The sequence below is a fragment of the Cynocephalus volans genome, chromosome 17, assembly GCF_027409185.1.
Source record: "Cynocephalus volans isolate mCynVol1 chromosome 17, mCynVol1.pri, whole genome shotgun sequence".
NCBI classification, from domain to species: domain Eukaryota; kingdom Metazoa; phylum Chordata; class Mammalia; order Dermoptera; family Cynocephalidae; genus Cynocephalus; species Cynocephalus volans.
The window spans coordinates 31,424,050-31,436,610 of record NC_084476.1 but is presented as its reverse complement, the minus strand read 5'-3'; the positions used below and the strand labels follow the sequence as shown (position 1 = coordinate 31,436,610).

Here is a 12,561-nt window from a genome sequence, read left to right as displayed (position 1 = left end):
TTTACTGTCTCCCTTTTACCTGTGAGAAGTCAAAGAATTTCAAAAATAAAAATAATTTCTTTACTACGGTGAGTCCAAGAATACCAATGTACAAATATAAAAATTTGCTACAAACCCAGTAAGAGGAAGGAAGAAAGAAAATAGTGAAGGGAAAGAAGGGAGAAAAGGGAACAGAATAAAAAAATAAACAATGTCGGAAAAGAAGAATAAGGGAGAGCTATTGTACTGATCACTAATTCTGAGCCAGGAACTTTGTAATTTTTTTTATGTTACCTCATTTAACCCCCCACGATATTATCATTTTAAAGAGGAATGGATAAAGGGTCACGAAAATCAACAACAATGTATATTGAGAAGTTAAAATTTTAAAAATATAAATAGATAGATAGATAGACAGACAGACAGACAGACAGACAGACAGACAGACAGACAGACAGACAGACAGACAGACAGATAGATAGATAGATAGATAGATAGATAGATAGATAGATAGATAGATAGATAGATAGATAGATAGATAAATTAGTAAAAAAATAAAGATAAGGAAACCTAAAGTAAGAGAGTTAAGCCTAAAGTCAGGTAACTAATATGTAGCAGACCCTAGGCTCAAACTCAAGCCTACCTGCTTGTGGCCCATTCTTTTCAGAAACTTTTCTGTGAATTAGAAAAACAGTGCAGAATGTAATATATCAGAGATTTAATAAATTATTTTAAAAATATAGCCTGGTTACCAGATCAGGAGAACTCAACAGTAACCTATGTGAATGTGTCAATCTGAAGGGACAATAGTCAGAAATGCACCCAACCAGTGTTTATTGTGTGCCTGATTGTGTGTTTATGTGTGTGTCTGACAAATTACATCTATAGACACCATACGAATGCATTACCAACAACAAAAAAATTGTAAATATTCAAAACAATCCCCCAAATACCCATGCAAACATAAAGTTAAAATGCTTCTTATTAAAGATTCATTGCTCCTCTTCATTTCCTTTTCAAATAAATTCAAATATGTATTCAAGAACAAGTAATAAAGTGTAAAAATAGCACCCCGAGTTAGAAGCTCCAGGACAAGAATCCTGCTAGAACGTTGTCTATTCATAATCAGCACCGGACAAACGTTTGCTGAACCGAACCAGACAAAACTGAATTGGTGCTCTGAGGTGAACTGCTGCAGAATCAGAACTTTGGTGACAACAGCCTGCTTTACATTCTGGATCAAGAGGGCGGATCTGCTGACTATTGTGCAACAATCTCATTGGACCAAAGAGAAATGATACTATTAGGTATATAGACACTTGTAACAAAGCAAAGACCAGGAAATTAAACTTTGACCAAATGAATCTTTATTAGCAGTTAGAAATTATAGACCTAAACATTACCTGTTCTGGATGTTCTAATTATTTTGAATTTGCAACTTCTCTTTTGGTCACATTTCTTCATTTTTTTCTCAATTTTCTAACTGTCCCCGAGACAATTCTCTTGAAATTTTTTATTCCTATTCCCTACACACTCTATCTACTAAGAAATATCTTATTCTCAAAATACACAGCTTATTTCATCTCAGTTTATAAGACTGACTCCCCCTTGAATTTGTGTTATTTGTATATTTTAAGCAATTACCTCTAAATGGAAGGTTGACTCACCTCCTAGGTTGCAACACACAGTGGATTGTTTTGCCTTGATCTTCTATTTGCAGACTATTCTACAACATTTTCCATGAGGCTGATGAATTTCTGAAGAAGAGATTACCATTTGGAAGCCATAATGTCTAAAAAACATTGATGACAAAGGTACCAGTTCTAAATTGTCTCAAAGCTTTCTATACATTACAGTCAAATATGTTTACGATGGGAGTATATTTTGGTTCTGCTAGTTCAAAAGTAAAAGAACAAATATTGGGCAGCTCAGTTTGATAATATGGCACATTTCATTTGTGCTTGAAGCCCAGGTGGAAACACTGTCCCATTGTGAAGGCTGAGGAAATTCTCCAAAGAATCTTCTTTATGCTCAGGGAGGCAATTTAAATATCTCTTGCTCTCAGAGGCTTTTGCAATTTTCTAAGCTATAACTTTAAATTGTTTCAGTGGAAAGATGTTCAAAACTTTTTGAAAACTTCAAAAATAATGCCCTAAAGACTTAATTATATTAGACTCATTACTGTACTTTAAATAACCAATCAGAAATCTTGAGGACATATCTCTTATCTCATTCTCAATTTGTTGTTATACACTGCTGAGGTCCTTACTACAAATATATTGCAATGATTTTGTCCAGACCTTTGTTCATCCTATCAGGTCTTGCTGGTAATATAGTAGAAAGAACTTAGGCTACCCTAATTCTTGGTTATTAACAATAATAATAATAATAGATTAAAATTTTCCAGGCATTTTTATAAGGATTTTATACGTATTAAGTTATCTAATTCAGATTTGTTAAAATAGTGAGTAAAGAAAAAATGGGCTTTAATGTAAAATAATCTAAAATTGATTCTGTTTGGCTCTGAAACTTGGAATTTACATGCTATTGTAAATGACATTTTGAAATTCACAACAAATTCAGATATTTTTAAACCATGCAATGAAAACCTAGAAGCTATTTAGTTTTCTTATTGTAACTCTACAAGTATTTATAACTCCATCCCACTCCATATTGTAGGCATTTCCAAAGAATTCACCTAATCAGATATACCTATCACCCAGATTAAGTGGCATCAGAGTACTACCTAATTAAACTATTAGGAGGTGATGGTAAATAAATGTATGCATGTGTGTGTGTGTGTGCGTGTATATTCCCACATGTTCTCCACAAGTTGGCCATCTCATCACTTGCAGACAGTCTCCTTCCTTGAAGTGCTTCACGCACACAATGGGCACAATTTGTTAAGCACAGAACCACTAACTCAGGTAAAACAGACTCGACTAAAGGTCTGGAGATAATGGGGAAAATCACAGCACTGAAGAAGAAACAAGCTGAAACCAAGTGTCCGACATTGTTTCTGAAGTTCATCGAACATATCTGATCACAAGGAATTGCATCCTGGCCATCTTCTCAAGTCCTCGTCTGCCACCAAGTGGCTAAGCTTCCTTCCCAAGAACAGAGAATTTTGTTGTTATTGTTTTCTTTTGCTTTAACTATTTTATTTTGAAAAAGAAAAGGAAAGGTGGGCTTCAAGAACAGAGCTCTCGGGCTGACCCCGTGGCTCACTCGGGAGAGTGCGGCCTCCTGCTGCAGGTGCGGATCCTATATAGGAATGGCTGGTGCTCTCACTGGCTGAGCGCGGTGAGGGCGACACCAAGCCAAGGGTTACGATCCCCTTACTGGTCACACAAAAAAAAAAAAAAAAAAAAAAAGAACAGAGCTCTTTATCCATTTCTTCCCTCATCCTTCTTCCCAAGTTATAAGGGTCCCCCTAAATCTCCTATGCAATGTTGCTTAAATAAAGCCTACAAATCAGTCACATCCTTGTGTTTTAAGTTAATGAGATTTTTTTTTTACTTTTTTTGGCAAAGTTTTAATTATTATATTTTTCAACCTCTCACATTAAAGCTGGGACATAGGTCACAATTTTATAAAACCAAATGGTCCATTAAAGTGCCCCCCACCAAAAAAAAATTTAAGTATAGTTATCCCTTCTGTCGTAACCTAGAATACAGAAAACATCCTAATCAGCATTCAGTGAAACTCTAGATACCTAAAAAAAATTGCCTATTTAAATTGAGATTTGCATTTTTGCTGAGTTAATCTTTCCAACATAACTAGGCACCTACTTCAATGTTTTTCTCTCTTTTTCTTTTAATTATATTTTTCTTGTATCCATACTTATCTTAGAAATTTGGAAATTTCAGAAAAGATACCATGATTCCTTTTTTTATATTTTTCCGGTCTTTATTTTGAATAAGTTTCTTGGTTTAGGTTTTCATTTTGCAAACAATACTGAATACTGTTTTGTTTTTCTTTTACTTAACTATACTCATATAAACATAAATATTTTTATATTAATACAGATTCTTCAAAAATATTATTTAATAGTTACAAATAGTTCATTAAATGAATATACTATGATGATTTCATAATTCCTCATTATTAAAATTGACAGATATTAAAAAATGCTTCAAAAGGCAGCACTCAGTGATAGCAAAACTATTCAATACTATAAGTCCCATGGGAAATAATTTATTAGGAACTATTCATAATCTTAAATTTTTTATTCTTTTTACCCAAACATATTGTGCAACTCCACCTTAGAGAAGTAAACATAAATACAGGAAATGTTTTCAGCACAAAGGTATTCAACACAGTGCTCTTTGAAGGATCAAACATTTGGAAACTATCAATTGCTTCTTAAAGAAATTACTCCAACATTGCAAGAAAAATACAAATAATGGCCTATATACAATTAATTATCCTTTTTTTTTAAGTATCAAAAGAGATGGGTGGATCCCATAGAAGTAAAATCTTTTGGCAGCAACCATTTCGAGGATGTTAGAGTACCAAATGTACTACCTTATTCTCAGAATAAAATAATTATTTTCTGAAAGTAATTTTCAAATAGCAATAAACATTTTGGAGCAGCTAAAAGAAGAAACTACATTTCACTTGATGTATACCTTCACTGAAACAGATTCAGTACAAACCCCAGGCTATTGATGCTCAATCAAAGCCTCTATCAGAATTTTGCTGGCTGACTCAGAGTAGGTTGACTGTTGATGGAGTTGGATGTGCTTTCCACTCCAAAACTCATGTGGAAATTTGATCTCCGATGTGGCAGTGTTGGAAACTGATTGAGTCATGGGGGCAGATCCCTCATGAATGGATTAATGCTCTCCCTGGGGGAGGGGGGATTAATGAGTGAGTTCTGGCTCTATTAGTTCCCGCAAGAGCTCTTGCTTAAAAAGACCCTGGCACCTTCTCTCTCTCTCTCTCTCTCGCTTCCTCTCACCACGTGATCTTCTTGTACCCGCTGGCTGCCTGCCACTTTCCTCCATGAGTAGAAGCAGTCTGAGGCCCATGCCAGATGCAGCTGTCCCAGAATCATAAGCCAAATTTTCCTTATAAATTACCCAGTCTCAGGTATTTCTGTTATAGCAACAAAAAACTGACTAAAACAACTGTGCTCCTATAGTCAATCAAATTCCAATCACAAACAGAACCAAGTAGAAATACATCTTGGCCTATCCATCCTTTCCTGCTGTTTTTGTAAGTCTGAATAGTTTAAGGAAGCTTGAATTATATGAGAGCACTCCTTCCCAAAATGAGTGAGATTAGAAACTCCCTTTTGTGTTGATCATCGTTTAATTAGGGAGCAAAATTATCTGCTGGAAAATGACTAGCACAAGATAAATCCTGTACTGTAACCAAAACCATTGTTTGACCAGATAGAAAAAACAAATTCTGTTGGTTTACAGTCGAGTTAGGCATCTGTAATTAACAATAATTTACTGCACGTTATCAAATGGCTAGAAGAGATCAAATGTCCTCATCACAAAGAAATGGTTAAGTTTTGTAATGATGAATATGCTAATTACTGTTGTTTGATCATCACACATTGTATACATGTATTGAAATATATCTCTGTACCTCATAAATATGTATAGTCAGTACATTTCAATAAAAAATTTAAAAATAAAACCATTGTTCGAATATAATAAGGACTACCTCATCCATTGGGCTAATTTTTTTTTTTTTTTTTACTGAAACACAATTGATTGTACATAACTGTGGGGTTCAGATTTGAATTTCAATACCTGTGTGTAATATGTGATATTCAAAGCAGGATAATTAGTATATTCAATATTATACAATGTAATCATTTTTCGTGGGTCCTTACCAATTTCTCCCTTACTCCCCTCCCCTGTCCCACCTCTGGTAACCTCAATTCTGTTCTCTCCTTTTGAAAGTCGTAACAACATGGATGAGCCTGGAGGAATTTATGTGTAGTAAGCAACACACAGAGGGATAAATACTGCTTGTACTCACTGACAAGTGGGAGCTAAGAGAGAAAGAAGGAAGGAAAGAAAGACCACAATGGTGCGTTGGACTTGCAGAGGGAGAGAACATACTTTGGGCTACAAAGTGGAGTCGGGAGGAAAGGGGAGGTGGAAGGAGATTGGGGATAATTGGGTGGGGGACACAATGTGCAAATGCAATTTGTGGTAATGGGTATGCTTCCAGTATTAATCTGACCTTCACATCTTGGGCATGAGGGTTGACAATTAACTTTGTATCTCATGAATATTCATAACCAATAAAAAAACTTCAATGCATAATTGTGATTGTTCTTTCTTTCTCTTCTCTCTCTCCCAAACTCTTCTATGTTGCTGCAAATGGCAGGATGTCATTCTTTTTTTTGTGGCAGAATAGTATTCCATTGTGTATATATACCACAGTTTCCTTATCCAGTCATCTGTCAATGAACTTTTAGGTTGGTTTCAACTCTTGCTATTGTAAACAGAGCTGCAATGAACATGGGAGTGCAGGTATCCCTTCAACATGATGATTTCTATTCCTTTCTGTATATACCCAAAAGTGAGATTGCAGAATTATATGGCAGATCTTTCTGTAGCTGTATGAGAAAACTCCATACTGTTTTCCATAGTGGCTGTAATAATTTGCAGTCCCACCAACAGCGTAGAAGAGCTCCCTTTTTTCCACATCCTCACAAGTATTTATTATTCTCAATCTTTTTTGATAATAGCCAGTCTGACTGGGACAAGATGATATTTCAATGTGGTTTTGATTTACATTTCCCAGATGATTAGTGACACTGAGCATTTTTTAAAGTACCTGTTGGCCATTTGTATGTCTTCCTTCAAAAGGTATCTGTTCAACTCCTTTGCCCATTTTTAAATTGGGTTATTTGTTTTTAAACTGGGTAGTTGCTTGAGTTCCTTATATATTCTCGAAATGAATCCCTTGTCAAATGCAAAGTTTGCCAATATTTTCTTCCACTCTGAAGGTTGTCTTTTTGCTCTATTGATTGTTTCCTTTGCAGTGCAGAAGGTTTTTTTAGTTTGTTATAATCCCATTTATTAATTTTTTTCTTCTGTTATTTGTGCTTTTGTGGTCTTACTCATAAAGTTCGCCCAGTTCTACTTCCTGAAGTATTTCTCCTATGTTTTCCTTTAGTAGTTTCATAGTTACAGGTCTTATATTTCAGTTTTTAATCCATTTTGAGTTTATTTTGGTATATGGCATGAGGTGCAAGTCTAGTTTCAGTCTTTTGCATACGGATGTCAAATTTTCCCAGCACCATTTATTAAAGAGGCAGTCTTTTTCCCAATGTACATTCTTGTTGCTTTTGTCAGAGATCAGTTGGCTGTAAGGATGTGGGTTGATTTCTGGGTTCTCTACTCTGCTCCATTCTTCTGAGTGTCTGTTTTTATGCTAGTACCATGCTGTTATGGTTACTATAGCTTTGTAGTATAGTTTTAAGTCAGGTAGTGTCATGCCTCCAGCTTTTTCTTTTTTTTCCCCTCAAGATTGCTATGGCTATTCAGAGTCTTTTGTTTTTCCATATGAATGTTAGGATTGTCTTTTCTATTTCTGTGAAGAATGTCATTGGTGTCTTGCTAGGGATTCCACTGAACCTGTAGGTCATTTGGGGTATTATGGACATTTTTATAATGTCAGTTCTGCCAACACATGAGCATGGAATGCCTTTCCAACTTTTTCATGTTCTTTAATTTCTTTCAGTAGTGATTTGTAGTTCTCCTTGTAGAGATCTTTCATCTCCTTGGTTAAATTGATTTCTAGGTATTTCTCTTTTTTGGTGGCTATTGTAAATGGGCTTACTTTCTTGATTTCTTTTTCTGCTAGTTCATTATTAGAGAATAAATATGCTACTCATTCTGAGGTGTTGATTTTGTATCTTGCAACATTACTGAAATTGTTAATCAGCTCTAAGAGTCTTTTGGTAGAGTCATTAGGTTTTTCTACACATAAGTTCATGTCATCTGCAAACAGGAACAGTTTGATTTCATCTTTTCCAGTGTGGATGCCCTTTATTTCTTTCTCTTGCCTGATTGCTCTAGCTATCACTTCTAACACTGTGTTAAATAGTAGTGGTGATAGTGGGCATCCTCATCTTTTTCCTGTTCTTAAGGGAAAGGATTTCAGCTTTTCCCCACTCAGGATGATGTTGGCAGTGGGTATGCCATATATGGCTTTTATTGTGTTGAGATACTTTCCTTCTATACCTAATTTGCTAAAAATCTTTATCATGAAGAGATTTTGAATTTTGTCAAATGCTTTTTCTGCATTTATTGAGATCATCCTATGTTTATTGTCATCAATTTTGCTACCAAGACTGAACCAAGAAGGAACAGAAAACCTGAACAAACCAACAACAAGCAATGAAATTGAAGCAATAATCAGCAGTTTCTTAACAATAAAGCCCAGGTTCGGATGGCTTTACTGATGAATTCTACCAAACCTTTAAAGAGGAACTTATATGAGTTCTCTTCAAACTATTCCAAAAAATTGAAACAGAGGACACTCTTCCAAACTCATTCTATGAGGACAACATCACCTTGATACAAAACCAGACAAAGATACAACAAAAAAAGGAAACTACAGGCCAATATCTTTGATGAATATAGACAAAAAAATCCTCAACAAAATACTAGTAATCACAATACAGCAACACGTCAATAAAATTATACATCATGATCAAGTGGGATTCATCCTAGGGAGACAAGGATGGTTCAACATATGCAAGTCAATAAATGTCATACACCACATTAAAAAAATCGAGGATAAAAACCATATGATTATCTTTCTTTTTTTGTTTATTTGGGTATTTTTCTAGCTCCCACTTACAAGTGATGACATATGGTATTTCTCTTTCAATGCCTGGATTATTTCATGAATTTTCTCTAAGTTTTCCATGTTGCTGCAAATGGCAGGATTTCATTCTTTTTTTGCGGCTGAGTAGTATTCCTTGTATAAATATACCACATTTTCCTTATCCAGTTATCTGTCATTGGACATTTAGGTTGGTTCCTATTCTTGGCTACTGTAAATAGAGATGCAATAAACATGGGAGTGCAGGCATACCTTCAACATGATGATTTCTATTCCTTTGGGTATATACGCAGAAGTGAGATTGCTGGATTGTACAGCAGTTCTATCTGTAGTTGTTTTAGAAATCTCCATACTATTTTCCATAATGGCTATGCCAATTTACAGTCCCACCAACAGTGTAGAAGGATTCCCCTTTTATTCTCCACATCCTCACCAGCTTTTGTTATTCTCTGTCATTTTGATAGTAGCCAGTCTAACTGAGGTGAGATTATATCTCAGTGTGGTTTTTATTTGCATTTCCTTCATGCTGAGTGACGTTGAGCACTTTTTTCTTGTGTCTGCTGGTCATTTGTATATCTTCCTTTGAGAAATATCTACTCAGCTCCTTTGCTCATTTTTTAATAGGGCTAGGCTAATTAATTTATTTATCTAGGTATATGTTTTGCAGATGAGGTAGACTACCATGAAGATTCTGAGAAGTCTTCCTAAATACCCAGAAGTTGACAAAAACTCCTTTTGTCATGTGGTTAGTGATGTACTCAGTAGTAATCCTCATGGGGAACAGCTTCTAGACCATCCTAACTCTCCTGGTTTCCTACCTCCACATGCCCATGTATTATTCCTTGGTAACCTCTCCTTCCTGGATATCTGGCTTACATTTGTTTTTGTCCCCTCAATACTGATAAATTTCCTATCAGAGAAGAAAATTTCTCTCTTTCACAGGTGGTATTATACAAATGTCTATCTCCTATTCCATGGGGTGCACAGAGTGTGTGTTCCTGGCAGTGATGGCAAATGACTACTATGTGGCCATCTGCAAATCTCTGAGACACATCATTATCATAAACAAAGTGCTTTGTGTTTAGATGGAAGCTGTTTCTTATGCGTTAGGCTTTCTCAACAGACTGGAACAAACTGTGCTCACATTACAAATGTCCTTTTGTGGAAGAATTATCATCAATAATTTTTGTGAAGTATTATCTTTAATGAACCTAGCCTGCATAGATTTTCCTTGAATGAGAGTATAATAATGTTGGGCAATGTAATGTTTTCATTTACTCCATTACTGTTAATTTCTGTTTCTATATTTTCATTATCTATGCTTTACTGAGATCAATTCAGCTAAAGGAAGAAAAAAGGCCTTTTTCACTTGTTAAGCCCATGTGACATTGGCAATTGTGTTTTATGGGATAATTCTCTTTATACACATGAAGCCAACATCCAATTACATTACTTCAGACAAACTAATTGACCTGTTCTATAGAGTAATCATTCCCGTGCTCAATCTTATCATCTATAGCCTGAGGAGGTGCTTGCAGCTATGAAAAAACTGACGAGTAGACATTGGTGCTAGAGGAAATTATGAGAAACTGACATTTTTGAGTTTATGCACAAAATAAACTCATATATTTTGAGGCAACAGTTTTAACTAAAAATATGACAAAAGAAATAAAGGTTATGTGTAGAAACAGAATTGCAGAGTTAGAAAGAAATTTTAAAATAAATGATCTCACTTTATGTAAATGACTGTGATTGCATAAAATGTGGAAATAAGTGGTCTCAGATATACAAGTAAACTTATGGGCACAAGACAAAAAAGTTTTAAATTAAGCAGTTCCAAGAAAATCCAAGACATATAGCTACTTAAATAAAACATATTTTTCAGCCCTCTGTGTTTGAAATATCTTTGGTGTATTTCTTTATTTATGCTTATTTTTAATTTTACTTAGGGACCTGATGGTCCCAACCTACATTTCCAGCTACATATTTTACCTTCTTCTTTCCATGCCCATATTGTCCCCATTTTTTTTGCACACACTATGTTCCATTCACTATGTAGTTATTATTTCATGTTCTTTCACACCTAAGGACAATAGCACATGCTATTTCCTCTGCATTGTCACATTCTTCCTACTTCCCTTGAGTTAGTTATTTCCTCCTCTGTGCTGCCCTGACATTTACTTCTACTCCAGTGGTTTTCCTTTCATGCTATAACCATTTGTTAGTCTGAAATCTTCTCGATGGCAGAACCATGGCTCCCTGTTCTCTGTAAAAAGTCCAATGACAAGTTAATTAAAAATAGTAGGCAGTAATTAACTGTTAAATGAACTAATTAATTAAAATTGAAAAAGAATAGCAAATACAAATCCAAGTGTTTGAAATAAGGGCAATAAACTTTATATATTATTTCATATCGTAAAGTACAATTCCAAACACTTTTGGTAAAATATCAGCTAATCTTTAAATGGAGGGGAAGCCAGGGAAGATAAAAGATTGAATAGAATGTACTGGAGAGGTCATTTGGGCTGGGTAAGACAAAAAGCATATTAGTGTACATTATTCTCTGATAATCAGTTAACAAGAAAACGCAGTAGGTAAGCATTGCCCTTTAATGAGCACTGTTTCCCTCTAGTTCAGAAGCAATAAATAAGTTTATTCTAAATATTTCCCTTCATAAAAATTTTGCCTTGGGTAGATAGTGAATTATATGTAATACATAAAGTAGTAGTGTTGCCTAAGATATCCTCCCTCCTCTCATTTTGTACTTTTCCCCCAATTCTGTACTACAAGCTCATATTTATTTTTAAGAAAAAATTTTAAAGTAACTCCAAATATTGGATGACAGTTCTTAGAGAATATTGTTGAAACACTTTGGAGTAAATGTTTCTTCATTTTAGAGGAAATTCAGATTGCAGCATACATGGAAAAACCCTGATTCAAAAGCAAAATCAGAATTCTCCTACAGAGAATGTTAGCATGCATAACAGGCAAAACAACTATTCTTAAACTTTATAACAATTTGTTTCTTTCCCTCTTGTCCTCCTGAAATAATTCTTGACAGAAGGAATTTTATTCCTTAATCTTACACTAAACTCAGTGTAGACAAAGAGGGTTTTAAATCCCAACAGCCAGTTTATTACCTGTGTGACCTTAGTAAAGTCACTTCTCAGAGCCTAAAACTCATTTGTAAAATAACAATTATATCTATTATGGAGCTGTCTCTTGAGCTAATTGTTGAGTGTAGGAACCATGTCATGTCTAGCATTTAATCCCCAGCATTAACATAAAACCAGGCACATACACAATGCCGAATGAATAAGATAAATATTTAATCAGCAAAAATGTACACAATCACATGTCTGCCATCATTAATTAATAAAAAAAGTAAGATATCTAGCACATTTTATGGTAAATATTTCTTTAAATGCGACCAAAAAAGGAATGCCGGGTCTCCATTCCGTAGTAGTTAAATCAGAATCTCTGGGGATTAGACTTCAGCATCGGCACACTTTTAAAGTTTGCCAGATGATTCTAATCAGAAGCCAGGTTGACAACCACTCATCTTGCTGTCTGCTATTTCGTGTTCTTCCACACCTTGGAACCATGACACATGCTATACCCTCTGTACTGTCACATTTTTTCCCTGAGAAATGTCTCGCCCTCTGGAGTCATCCAAAAATGCCCCAAAGTAATTGACACCTTCCTCTATGCTGTTGTTGACACTTTCTCCTGATGTAGCACTTTTCTCTATTGTTA

At 35.0% G+C, this 12,561-nt stretch overlaps 1 pseudogene; it reads left to right on the top strand.

Moving 5' to 3' along the window:
- The first annotated feature begins 9,629 nt into the window (after positions 1-9,629).
- LOC134365567 (olfactory receptor 13C3-like) lies at positions 9,630-10,349 on the top strand (annotated as a pseudogene).
- The last annotated feature ends 2,212 nt before the right edge of the window (positions 10,350-12,561 follow it).